This window comes from Lutjanus erythropterus, unplaced genomic scaffold (assembly GCF_056507025.1).
Source record: "Lutjanus erythropterus isolate fLutEry1 unplaced genomic scaffold, fLutEry1.hap2 Scaffold_219, whole genome shotgun sequence".
Taxonomy (NCBI): domain Eukaryota; kingdom Metazoa; phylum Chordata; class Actinopteri; order Lutjaniformes; family Lutjanidae; genus Lutjanus; species Lutjanus erythropterus.
In genome coordinates, this window is record NW_028146698.1 from 1 (window position 1) to 14,133 (window position 14,133).

Consider the following 14,133-nt stretch of genomic DNA (forward strand, 5'->3'; position numbering starts at 1 on the left):
GCTCCTAGTTTTTACTTTCACTTCAGTTTCTAGTTCAGTTCAATAAAATGATAAAATCCTGACTGACTAAAATCTTCTCTCCATGTCTGAGTGTTGTTTGGGCTCCTCTGATTGGTCGACTCTGCTGTTGCTGTGCTTTCTGTCTCCAGGGCTGCAGACCTGTTGGGAGGTTCATCAGCAGCATGGACACACCTGGACACCTCTGTGTCGTGTCTTTGCTTTCCTTTTCTTTGTTTTTACAGCAAAACATCCAGCGGCACATTTTCACTCATCCACTCCCGACACTACTGACTTTCCACATTGAGAACATGTGTTTGTTTGTGTGTCTCCTGTTTGTGTCTCAGTCTCACAGTCGGCCTGTGACAGTGTCTTTATGTTGTTTCTTATGTGATTCATGTGGAACTTTGCTGCTGCACTTTCTCATTGGGATTAATAAAGTTCTCTATCTAATCTATACAACTACAGATAATCAAACCTTCAGAGAGCCTCGCTGGATTTTGGTGGAACATGTGGAACAATAATTCTTCACTTTCACAACATTTTTTCTTTTCACTTGTGGAATAGAAATGTCTCTGATTCTAATGACTTCAGTCTCTAAATCGTCCTCGTCTTCATGTTTTCATTAAAGCTGTGATGATTAATTGATTAAACTATAAAATTAATCTTTAACTACACTGATGACTAATTCATTGTTTTGAGACATTTTTTTTTGAAAAAAAAGGTCAAAGTTTTCTGATTTCAGCTTCTTAAATATAAATATTTTCTGGTTTCTTCTCTCCTCTCTGACAGTAAACAGAATATTTTTGGGTTCGGGACAAAGCAAGATATTAGAGGACGTTGTCTTGGACTTTAGGAAACACTGATCAACATTTTCACCATTTTTCGACATTTTATAGACTGAACAATGAATTGATCAATCAAGAAAATAATCAACAAAAATAAGATGAGGAATAATCTTACCTTGGCTTAGCTCTGCACCTGTGAACACGGAGTAAACAGACAAAAAGTGACACATCAGTTACAAAGAACAATTACAGGATTATAAATTTAATATTTGAATATTTTTGTTCATTTTCTTCTCTGCCTGTAAATGAGGATTAAAGTGTGTTTTAGAGGAAATCAGAAAATAACATGTAGGATAATAATTAGACAATAATTTCTGTTAAACTAAAATAATAAAAAAACTTTTTACTAAATATGAAATTAAGGTTTTAAAAGTGTGTGCAGTCATTGTGTTTTCAGGTTTTAACTGAGTCTCAGTGATAAACTCATATTAGACACATATGATCAGTCTCATGCTGCCAGAACAGAAAACTGATCATATCATTTGTTGTTGTTGTTTGTCATTTAGTTTTTAGTTTGAGTTCAGTTTAATAAATAAAATAATTGAAGAAGATAAAGTTTTTCCATGTGTTGAACATTTCATGTATGTTCAGTCAGAGTGAGTTAAAATCTGTGATGATGTTTGATGATTCATGTTGTCATTATCACTCATCATAGTTTGACAAGTGAAGCTTTCACACTTGAACTCATTTGACACCAGTGTCATGTCTCATCATTTCCTCTGACCTCTTCTACTCACTCAGCAGCTCATATGTTGTGTTTTCTGTATCAAACTAGTTTTGTCAGTTGGTTCAATCAGCGACTCCACAGTTACACCTGGTAGTTAGTATGTGCTCATATTTCTAACAACAAGATCAACTGTGTGGAAGAATCAGTTTGTGCTGGAACTCATTTTCATTTGGTGATGCAGAAATCTTCACTTATTAACCACATATATACCAACATATAACAAGGTCAAATTGTTTTGTTTTGCCTTTTAGTTTGTCATACCTATACATATACATATATATGTATATGTATATATATATATGTATATACATATACATATATATATATACATATACATATACATATATATGTATATGTATATGTATATACATATATATACATATATACATATACATATACATATACATATATATGTATAGGTATGACAAACTAAAAGGCAAAACAGAACAATGATATTAGAATTCTTGTCTGACAGCATCAAATTAACAGACAGATAATACTGGGACAAAACTTGTCGAAGACCGATTTAAAACTTAAAAATTAGTCTCAGATTTGACAAACTATCTGAAGCTGGCAGCACATTTACACATGAGACTGGTTTGTGTCGGTCCTGGATGGGTTACAGTCAAAGAGTCAGAAAACACATCTGTCAGAGCCTCCTTACTACCCTGCTGTGAGAGAGTCACCAATCCACTGATCCTGAACGATACAACTGCCTCCAGAAGACGATCAATCATGATCAATATCTGTAACACAGATCCATTAGAGGCCTGTATCAAGAAGTAAGTTCAGATAATCAGGACATCTTTGAGTTATCTGGCTTCACTACGACTAACACTGTTGTTGTGGAGACTCACAAAGCTGATCATCAACTTCTCTTGTTAACTCAGAACTTTCTAAACCAGCTGGAAGTTCTCACATATGAAACCAGATTTATAACAACTCACATGCAGGACTCAGAATAGACATGATGGGATTTATACTTATTCATTTCATGATAGAGAGTCAGATGAGGAAATTGACATCACTCTCTTATCTGTACATTAAATATTAAACTACACCTGCTTAGCTTAGCTTAGCACAAACACTGGAAACAGGGTGAACAGTCAAAAAAAAAATTAACCTGCCAGCGGAAGTGAAACCAAACTCCAACATAATCACTCCAGACAACTGCACACTGTCAAAAACCACTACAAGTAATATTAATATTAATATTTTCGCATTAATGTTTCTGCTGTTTACTGCTGTAGATGTTTAAGGTTGAGCTCATTTAATACTTTAGAGGCCACTATAGCTAGTTAATGTACAGCAATGCATCATGGTCTATAAGACCACCAAACATTTGTAGCATCATTGTCCTGTGAGAACCACAAATATCTAAAAAGTCAGAAAAAAAAGTCGTTTTTCAGCTTTGATTTCAGCTTTCTTTCGATTGAATGGCGATTATTTGATATTATAGTATTATAAATCTTTTATTATAAATATTATAAATATGTTTCTGTTAAAATCGTGGCAACTCACCATGTGGATGTTTCAATACTGCAGTTGTGCATTTAGAGGGCGCTGTTGACCACAGAACTGTTCATTCTTCTATTTCCAGTGTATTTAATATATAAATAACATACAATTTTGTCTTGTATAAACCAGATTTCTTAAAGGGGACCTATTATGCTTTTTCCTCTTTTCTGACCTATAAATATTAAACGATTCCAAAGCGTCAAATATTGAGGTTCATGCGTTTGGAAGTGAGCCCCGCAAGCCGTTTTGGAGGCTCTGCACGCTCTGTTTTTACGGTCTTTTTTTAACGGTGTAGTAACATTGACGTAAATGCGTGCCAGACATATGGTCATACCCCGGCATGTGCTCTCGGCCTGCCCGCTCCCCCGCTCTGCTACGGAAGTTATATCGCTGCTCTGAGGGGTGTAACTACGAAGCGAGATTAATGTGTTAGCGAGCTATGTTGAGTCTAAACCCAGGATTTTCAGTGTCACGAAGGTGGCTCTCTTTTAACCTGGTAACCATGTGTGACCTCTGTGTGTGTGTGATGTCTTCTTAACAAATCTCTTGGAGCTGTTTCTTTGGTTGTAACAGTCAGATTTATTCCATTTATCTGCAGTTAAGACAAAGGATGATAGAGCATAATCATCACTGCTTGTGGACAACGGCGCATGCTCTCTCTCTCTCAGTGCAAATCATCCGTTACTTTTAGGATTACTGCTTAAAAATATACATACAATTTACAATAGATCTCATTACCAGACTGTTACTTTCTTTTCTTTTAAACACAAAATAAACTCAACATTTTCTTAAAAAAACATTACTAAATTTCCTGAAATATAGGTTAATAACAATATAAAACAATTTGGGACACACGTACCTGCAGTTAAGACAAAGGATGATAGAGCATAATCATCACTGCTTGTGGACAACGGCGCATGCTCTCTCTCTCTGGAAAGACGGCATACGTTACTTTAAGCTAGCGGTATTTTTTTACTCGAAATAAAACACATAAAAACCCGTAGCTGACTCAACAAAGATTTTACACAATTAAAATTAAACATCTAATATTAAACCGAACACAGTCAGCTTTAAGTTTGAAGTGCTTTTACAAGTTTTATCGTCGTTTTGTCCACAGACATTTACAAATACATTACCTCAGTGCAAATCATCCGTTACTTTGAGGATTACCCATAATCCTTTGCTACTATTATTAACTGCAGGTACGGATGAAAAACAGTAGATGGCACTGTGTTCCCATTTAGCGGAATTTAACATTACATTTAACATGAACCGTATTTGACTATGTTACACATGGTAACTACTAAACTCATAACCTGGTCGCGAGCAGGTTATGTTCAGAGTTTCAAATTAAATCGTCTGTAAAACGCGCTGTTCTTTAATTATTGTCCTTAGCTTTTAAACTGAGTGAGGACGTTAACATTGAAAAATTACTGAGCTAATCCATATAATGTAAAACTGTACAAAAAAAAAAAAGTAAACTGTCTGCAGCGCGCTGTCATGGTAACCTCCGTTTGGTGATGCAGAGTCATTTTCCCCGTTTGCTCCAGATCATATTAACACTTTAAATTTTTACATCGTATATAATCCACACACTAAAATAATGATGAAGCAACTACAGACACTTTGAATACTTTTTACTGTGATCTGTTTTGTCTCGGTGATTTTGCAGCTCAGATCACTGATCTGAAAATTCATCATCATTTATCACAGACAATCTTAAATCAGTTACACTCATTTTACGTTGGTTTGGTCAAAAACTTCAGTGATGTCCACGTCTCTGTCATCATAGGACAGTGTCAGACAGACTTCATCATGTTTAAATCTGCTGTATGGAGTTTTATTGTTTAATGTGCAGTTTTCATGTTAGAATAAACGGCAGCATTAAGATCACATTTAGTCGATCAGTCATTTTCTGACATCATTCTTCTTCTCCTGCTTTATTTGCAGCAACAATGTTGTTTTTTGCCGTAATGTAATTGTATATTTTCCACAGCTCGTAATTATAACAACTTGATGATTTTGACTTAAGTGGCTCGATCGCTTCATTTCATGCGGAAGAAGAGTCAAATGACGCAACAGACGCCCCTTTTATGTGAGCTTCCTTCGTAGTTCAGCCCCCTGCTGTCTACAGTGATTTCAGTGTTAGTACGTTGAGCAATGGCTCCCAGAAAATGATTGTTCGGGTGTGAGGGAAAGTTAACTTTGTTTAGCTTTCCTAAAGGGGCGAGCACCAGGCGGAAGTGGATAGAGTTACTTTTTCCCGGCCAGCAAAGGAAAAATACCTCCGTGTTTGTCTGTCTACGGCACTTCACAGGGGACTGTTTTGTCAACACGGGCCAATACGAAGCTGGGTTAGCCGGTAGTTTAGTGTGATGATCAGTTTTCTCACCGGATGTTGTTCCAGAGCAGCTCAGCAGAGGAAGAAGAAGAAGAAGAAGAAGAAGAAAATCCATGTTTATCGTGTTTGACAACTGAACTTCACCTCAACTGTCTTATCAGCGTTATACTCTCTAACAGCAGCCTGATTGAGCAATCACAAAACACTTTCGGTTTCTCAGCCCCTCACTTCCGGTATAACTCCAGAATAAAAGCATCGTTTACGCATTAACTACGACGCATGGATTTTTAGGAGAAAAATGATTAAGCTGTTTGTGGAAATGCTTCACCTGAACACGATAGTTCACACTTACATTGTGTGTATTTAACATTGTGCGTTGCTCTAAGTTCCTTTTTATTTTAAAACTAGATTTGTTTCAACATTTGTTTTTGTCAATTTAGTTTACATTTATTTCATTTATTATTTTACAATATTTTATTTTATTTTATGTTACTTTATTTTATTCTACACATTTATTAATTTATTTATTTATCTTAGTGTTGAGTATTATGTATGTTAAAAATAAAAAATGTCATCAGAAAGTTTTGTATGAAAAAATTCAACCATCATGGCACAACTAGACCTTTACTGTTAATGAAAAAAATGTCTACTCCTCCTGACCTGTAGCTTTTATTTTATTTATTATTTTATTTCATTTACGTAGACATTTATTATATGTATATATATATATATATATATATATTTTTTTTTTTTTATCATATTTGTTATTGTCTCACAGAATTGTACAGTGAGTATTATGTAAACTTGAAGTAATAAAGAAAAGCTCTGTGCAAAACAAAACAATCTACAGGGCCTCAAATTCAGTCACACCTTTACTGATAATGATTTACTTTACTGATTATCAACAGAAATTATTTCTCCAGAATAAAAGCAAAGTAAGTAATTTTTGCACAGAAAGGAAGTGATGTCATTTAGCAGCAAAACGCAGCCATTCTGGAGTCGGTTTGGTGATCCATTAGTGTGGCGCTTAAGTTCAATGAAAAAAACAATTTATTAATTTCTAATGCCACTTCTAGATATTTCTATTCAGTGTTTCATTCATGCCTCAATAACATTTTTGAGTCAGAATATTTTAATTTGGGGGCTTTTCCAAGCAATAATTTGTCATTATTTGCAGTTAGTAGCATCAATACATATTTTTGCCCCTTAAAGTCTAAAGGTTTATTTTATCTGAGAGTTTTTAAGAGGTTAATTATTAATAAATTTGCTTCTGATGCTTCTGCTGAGATATATAGTTTTCTGATTTTAATGTCAAACACTTCTCCTCCTGAGCAGAACTTTATCTTCACTGTCATTTCACATTTGTCTTGATGACGGGAAAAAATGGTTGAAGGAGCAAAAGTAAAGTCTGATAAAGTTTATCTGGATGAAATCATGTAGCCTGATTAATGTGTGCAGAGTTTTTCTATAATGGCAGGTAACAGTGGGTATACTGTACAGTAGATCAAATAAGAGAATAAAAGCAGAAGCTGCTCTGAAGCTCAGAGGTTAAAGATCAAACATGAACAATAATGCTCTGCTTCGAGTCCAGAAATATTTATAACATCTCTCCACTATCACTGTCTCATAAAGGAAGAAAATATTCAATAATAATAATAATAATAATAATAATAATAATAATAATAATGATAATAATAAAAAAGTAGAATGTAAAAGGTTTCTACACCATCAGGAATTCTGAGATTATTAACATTCATGAAGCTGTTAGTGTGATAAACTGTTTGTTAGAAGTTTTGTGTTCAGTAAGTTTGATCTGCGACATTGTTTCATTCACAATGTTTCTTTTTATATTAAAATGCAGCTGTTACCAAACAAAGTAAAATCACTTTTGTTTCTTTTGTCAAAGTTGAACACAAAAACTTCAAAAACAGTCACAACACACAGTTTGACATTTTTCATGTTTTATTCAAAAGTTTGTATATAAACGATGAAGCCCCGTCCGAAATTACATGATACCGTTCAAGTGCATCATAAGTTAACATGATAAACATACAAGAACTTTTAATATCAGTCAGCGACAGGAAACACTCAGTGTCCAGTTTATTAGGTACAATGAGCTAAAACGAATGCAGATCAAAACTGAACATTAAAACCTTCATGAAGGAGGATTTACTGCAGGACTGTTGTATCAGACTGCATTAGTTTAAGTTCAGTGTACCTAATAAACTGGACACTGAGTTTAAGTTCACTGTGTAACTGAACCTGACAGACTCTGACTGGGCAACTTCAGAAATAAATATAATGAAAAAAGGCAAAATAATGTCAATAACACAAATATAAACATTAACTCACATTATATTTTCAGCTACAGAATATTGTCATTTTTTCCAGTGGACCAGCAGACTTTGGTTCAGTGAAATGTTTTTTAATGTCCATGTCTACCTCAGTATGATCATATTTGGTAAATGGACTGTATTTATTCATCACTTCTGCTCCTCATTCATCCACTGATGTCAGTCAGCTGCCATTAAAGGTTCTGCTCTGACCATCAGGAACAATTTGGGCTTCAGTGTTTTACTCCAGGACACTTCAACATGTGGACAGGAGGAGGCGGGGATCAAACCAGCGACCCTCAGATTAACTGATGAGCTGCAGGTATGAAATGATTTGATGTCGTTTTGTCTGGACTGTTACAGTTCTCATCATTCAGGCCTCAGACTGAAGTCACTCGTCTGTCTGCAGATCATCAAACCTGCTGCTGCTTGGATTTTAACTCATTACAGGAGAACACAAACAGAACCTTCAGTGCTTCACCAGCTGCCCGTCACTGTCAGAATTTAATTACTAATGTCACTTAACAGTGAAGCTGCCAAATACATTACAGATGATTGAATCTGTTTTGAGCTGCAGTTCAGCCTGAAATCATCAGTCAGGATCTCCTGGTTGTTTAAAGTCACCTGATGTGAGATCAGGATTTTTTGGTCAGAACTTCTGAACTTTGAACACTTTTATAAAACTGACTTTATTGGACGCTCTTGTCCCATCAGGTCCCTTTTTAACTTGGTCCTTTTTAATTCTACTGTGTTGTTTTCTCATTATTTATCACATTTGTTTCAAATTTGTTTTTTGTTTTCATTGAGTTTCTCTGTAGCTTCATCTTATTGATCCAGATACGACAGTTTAATGTTCTCATCAATATTCTACTGATCAGTTTTATTTTGACCTGATTGGAATGAAATTAATCTACGCTGATGACAGAAGAGTAAAAATTAAATGCATATGATAATCAAAATATTAAAATAAAATAATAAAAAAAACAGAACAGAGTGCAAGAAGTCATCGTTATCCTCAGCAACATTAACTATAATAACAGTCACAATAATTTAAAATATTTTCTCTCTTAAAGTTGAACAAGAGTTGAATCAGAATTCAAGACAAACTATTAATTGAATGGTCATTGAACAGAATGATTGATTAATAATCAGTTCTGTCAGCTGTTCTATGTTTCTATGTTTCTCAATATGGTGGACAAAACATTGTGATTCATGTCTTTAACATAAATCTGTTGAGGTTACAAGTAAGATTAACACGATACATGAAACCTCAGAGTTCACTTTACAGTGATGCACTGGACATCTATCAGTTCCTTGTGATTCTGGAATCACAAACAACTTTTATTTGGTGCTATTAAAAATTCAGAAATATACATACCTGTGCTGTGCCCTATAAGGTTAAGATACAATCTAAAAGACAAAACAAAACATTCTGTTAGAGTTCTCGGCTGACATAATCAACTTGTCACACAGGTAAAACTGAAAAAAAAAGAAGAAGCATGATTATTTAATAACTGATTTAAAACATAAAAAGACGTCTCAGATTTAACAAACTATCTGAAGTTGGCAGCACATTTACACATGAGACTGGTTTGTGTCGGTCCTGGATGGGTTACAGTCAAAGAGTCAGAAAACACATCTGTCAGAGCCTCTTGTGTTGTTCTGATTATTTGATGAGAATTTAACTTGAGTCCATCTGGGACACTTGAACCAGTCTGTCTGTGAAATGAACAGGTGACTTTATAACTGTTTAATGGAAGAACTCACCAACAACAAGGTCAATGTTGGATATTTGTTCTTTGGGCTGAAGACGAGGAAAATCACAGGTGTAGGTTCCACTGTCATTCATTATTGTTTTTCCAATAACTATGGAGGCATCACTGAACTGCAGTTGTTTAGGAAAATGAGATACTCGTCCTCTGAACTCCTTGTCTCGACCCTTACAGCCGTTATTGTAATGACTGCCATTCCCATAAAAGAACACTTCCTTCTCATCATCTTTCCTCCAGTCAAAGGCGTCTCGTTCGATGTTCTGCTCGGGTTTGATGAAACAGGGTAAAACAGCTTCACTTCCTTCTCTCACTTTGACAACAACTGAAACTGAAAGACAAAATCAATCAGTGTGTTCACATGCAGAGTCATCAGGTTAGAAAGAAAGTCAGTTAACACATTTACAGACCACCACAATAACTCAAACACCAGTTTATGAGCAGTTTAGTCAGTAGTCAGATTTCTCCTCTCTCATTATTACGTACAAATAATTACGTATTTTAAGATCACAGTTAATCAGGTTAAACAGTTTACAAGTATAAACAAGTAGAAGTTGTAGTTTTATTCATTTTAGATCTGAATTTAACGGACTGGATTCAAATACAACAAAAAACTAACCTGCTTCACTGCTGCGACTGACAGTTTTAAAACTTTGCCATGTAAATATGTTCTCTGAGCACCTTTGAAGGAAATCAGATCGATGCTACACATGGCGGAGTAGTTATGTTTTTTCAACAGAAATATGTGTTTACTGATGTTTCTGAGATTAGCCAACAGGATTATTGCATTGATCAGTAAATATTCATGTCTTGTGAGGAAACAGAGGAGTGACTGCAGCTCAACAAAGCTGCATGAGATGAGACACACACACACACACACACACACACACACACACACACACACACACACACACACACACACACACACACACACACACACAGAAAGACTTAGATAAATGGCACAATCAGTGTACCATATATCTTATATGCTTCAACCTCTTGAAAAGTGGTTTTATCAGGATCAAAATACACCATGGCTCCTGATAGAACATAACATGGCCAGTCCTCATAAACTGGAGGAAATTCTGTTTTGTGGCTTGTTGTGTAAGTACTGTCAGGAAAAATTTAAAATAAATTAAATGGCATACACAGACACCTATTTTCCAAAAGAAGTTCCTGTCTTTAGAGAACAAACCTCTGGTCTTTCCCTCTTGGTCCAAATGTGGTATACATACTCTTTCTCATATTATTAATAATGAAGGCTTAGGATCATTTGAAGACCTCAGGAAAAATAATTTATCATCAACCTCTTTCTTCTTCTACCTACAACTGAGATCAGTTCTTAAAGCTAATGGAGTTCCATGGGAGAACAAACTCCCAATACACCCACTCCTCAATTTTATGTTTAAACCTAAAGGGGTGGGCTTTGAATCTTATATGTATAGAAAGTTCCAAGAAGTTACATGTCCATCAATGGGTGTGACCAAGGTTTGGACTGTTGACTTTAAGACCTGGCAACAGTCAATAAATTGAAAAAGAGTTTGGGAAAATGTCTCACTCTCTTCTCGAAATTATAATTAGCAAACGATCAATTTCAAATTAATTCACAGTTTCTATTTAACCCCCAGGAAACGCTTTCAACTCCAACTTTGTCACACACCCATTTGCACATTATGTAACAATAATGAAGCTGGAACATATCTTCATATGATCTGGGATTGTCCAGATGTTAAGCATTTTTGGTGTAGCGTAGTACATATTTTATCAGATGTGACTGGAACCAGTATCCCAAGTCTACATAATGTCTCACTTTTGAGTGATGATTCAGTAATTAATGTCACGAGATCCCAGAGAAGACTTTTGCTTTTAGGTTCGACAGCTGCTAAAAAATGTTGATATTAAGGTGGAAGCCCCCCATAAACTCTGGATTCCTGAATGGATTCGATACGTTTATGTATGAATACTTACATATATGGGTTATGTTACCCAATGCGCCATCAAGATGTGGGAGGGTGGAGGGGTGTTACCCCTCGGGCAATAAGAGGTTTAGGTGTAACTAGAGCCCCTCTGAGGTAGCTCACGAGTTGTTTTATGGAAAGTTATTTTCAAATGTATTTATTATTATTATTATCATTATTATTATTGTTTTATTGCATCTGTTAAAATGATCCATGTATATGTCCTCATAGAAGCTGTTGATCTTCTGTTACTCTCTAACCTCTAGCATTGAAAAATGAAATAAAAACTTGGTCAAAACACACACACACACACACACACACACACACACACACACACACACACACACACACACACACAGAGTAATAAAGTTATAAAGCATCTCGAGGTGTGGCAGCTCCATTTGACTTCACACCGAGCTGACGGTGTTTATGTGACAGTTACAGGCGCCGACTTCAGTTCATCATTGCGGGTCAAAAAATGTCTGTATTCCGTTAAAGTGTGATACGGTGAGGGGTTGGGATTCATATTTTCCCTAAAATGTTTCTATCCTGGAAACAGAGACATGTGGTTTCCAAAGTGCAGTGTTTCATCTGCTGGTATTAATAATTGTTATTGAGGGAGAAGAATGTCATTTCAACATTAATCAACATTATAATAAATAATATAAATTGTACAATGCTGCGTGCAGCTTGACCTTCGCTGCGGCTGCAGATTCAGTCTGTGATCTGTCTCTGTCTGACTGAACAGCTTATTTTACAATTCTTCATATTTTTAACTAACAAAATTTGTTAAAACAAGTCATTTGGTGTTTTCAAAGTCATAATATTGAGCTGAACCCCCCCCCCAGGAGAATGCCTACGGCTACAGGTGTTATCTATCCACTGTTCACATCCTGTTTCAGACTCTTCAGGTGTTTTTAAAGTAAATCAAAGAGAAGAGCAGGACTGAGTTGAGTATATAACTAAACTGCGAATTAAATTGTCTGACTTCCATAGACAAATACTGCTCTACTGGAAAATGATGTTCACTCATAATTTCACACCCCACAGCTCCACCTTGTGGAATAATAGAACCATTACTATTAACAGAGACCAACAAGACCTTATTTAAACAAGAATGGTATGATAAAAAAGCTCTATATGTTACTGACTTAATGGATATAAACGGCAATCTATTGCAATTTAATTCATTTGTAGAAAAGTTTAATTTAAAATGTTCATATAAAGAATTTAATCGAATCTGTAGAGCAATTCCACTCCCCTTAATACACATTATTAAAAATATCCTCACATACTCAAATGTGTCTGTTAAACTGCCTGATTTAAAAATAGGAGAAGTACTGTTTGGTGAAAAAAGATGTAACAACAAAGTACTCAGAAATGTGATGAAAGAGAAGCTTTTCCATGATTTTAAAGAATCAACAAAAGTAAAGATAGCAGAAAATGAAATGACGTTGACGAAGACACACTGTAGCTATCTTAAATGGCCAATTCTACCCAAAGTAAAAGAAGTTCAGTTTAAATTAATAAACAATATCTATCCTGCTGCTGAAACATTAAGGAAAAGGTTTAATTGTGAAGCAAATCCTTGTGTATTTTGTATGATAGAACATGAAACGATTGAACATTTGTTCTTTTCTTGTTCGATTACACAGCTTTTCTGGAAAGATGTTTATTGCTGGTTGAATATTGAGAACAACAGTTCTTCGTTAAATAAGCTTCAGGTGATGGTTTATATGGATGGTCTGTCAAAGAATATATCTAAAATGGTGAACATCATTTTCATTATGGGGAAATATCATATACATAAAAATAAATGGAAAAACTGCAAACCCTCCATAGTCTGTTTATAAAATGAAATCCAAAATTATTTATCATCCTTAAAAATACTTTCAGAAGTTAATCAGTCTCTATGTGATTTATATGAAACCATGTCAAAGTCTCTTGCTCTTTAAGTTATCATCCTGTGTAATGTTGTTACGCTTAAAACTCCTTAGCTGAATTATAAACCCCTATTAACATCTATTATTTATTATTTTATTTTATTTTATAGGTTTAATTGACATTATTATGTGATTTTTTTAAAAATACTGTTATTGTTCTGTTACAAATTGCAAAAACTGTTTTTGAAAAGTTTATAATGTATAATATATTTTGTACATGAAAATGAGAAATATGTTTTATATACATGTCAATATATTTTGCAAGCTTGCTGTTTCAGATGCAAGCAAAGGTTTTGTTAATGGAAGTGTGAGTTTTGTCTTTTAATCTGCAATGTAATTTGAATTGTAGAATAAAGGTTTGAAAAATGAAAAAAAAAAAAAAAAAAAAAGGACTGAGTTCAGTGTGATGATCAGTTTTCTCACCGGATGTTGTTCCAGAGCAGCTCAACAGAGGAAGAAGAAGAAGAAGAAGAAAATCCATGTTTGTCGTGTTTGACGACTGAACTTCACCTCAACTGTCTAATCAGCTTTATACTCTCTGACGTCAGCCTGATTGACCAATCACAAAACAATCGGTTTTTCGGCCCCCGCACTAGAAACTACAGGTACTTCCGGTATGGATTTTTCAGATTAAATCTACACATTAACTATGACTCATGGAGTTTAAGAGAAAATCTGCTCAAACTGTTTGTGAAAATG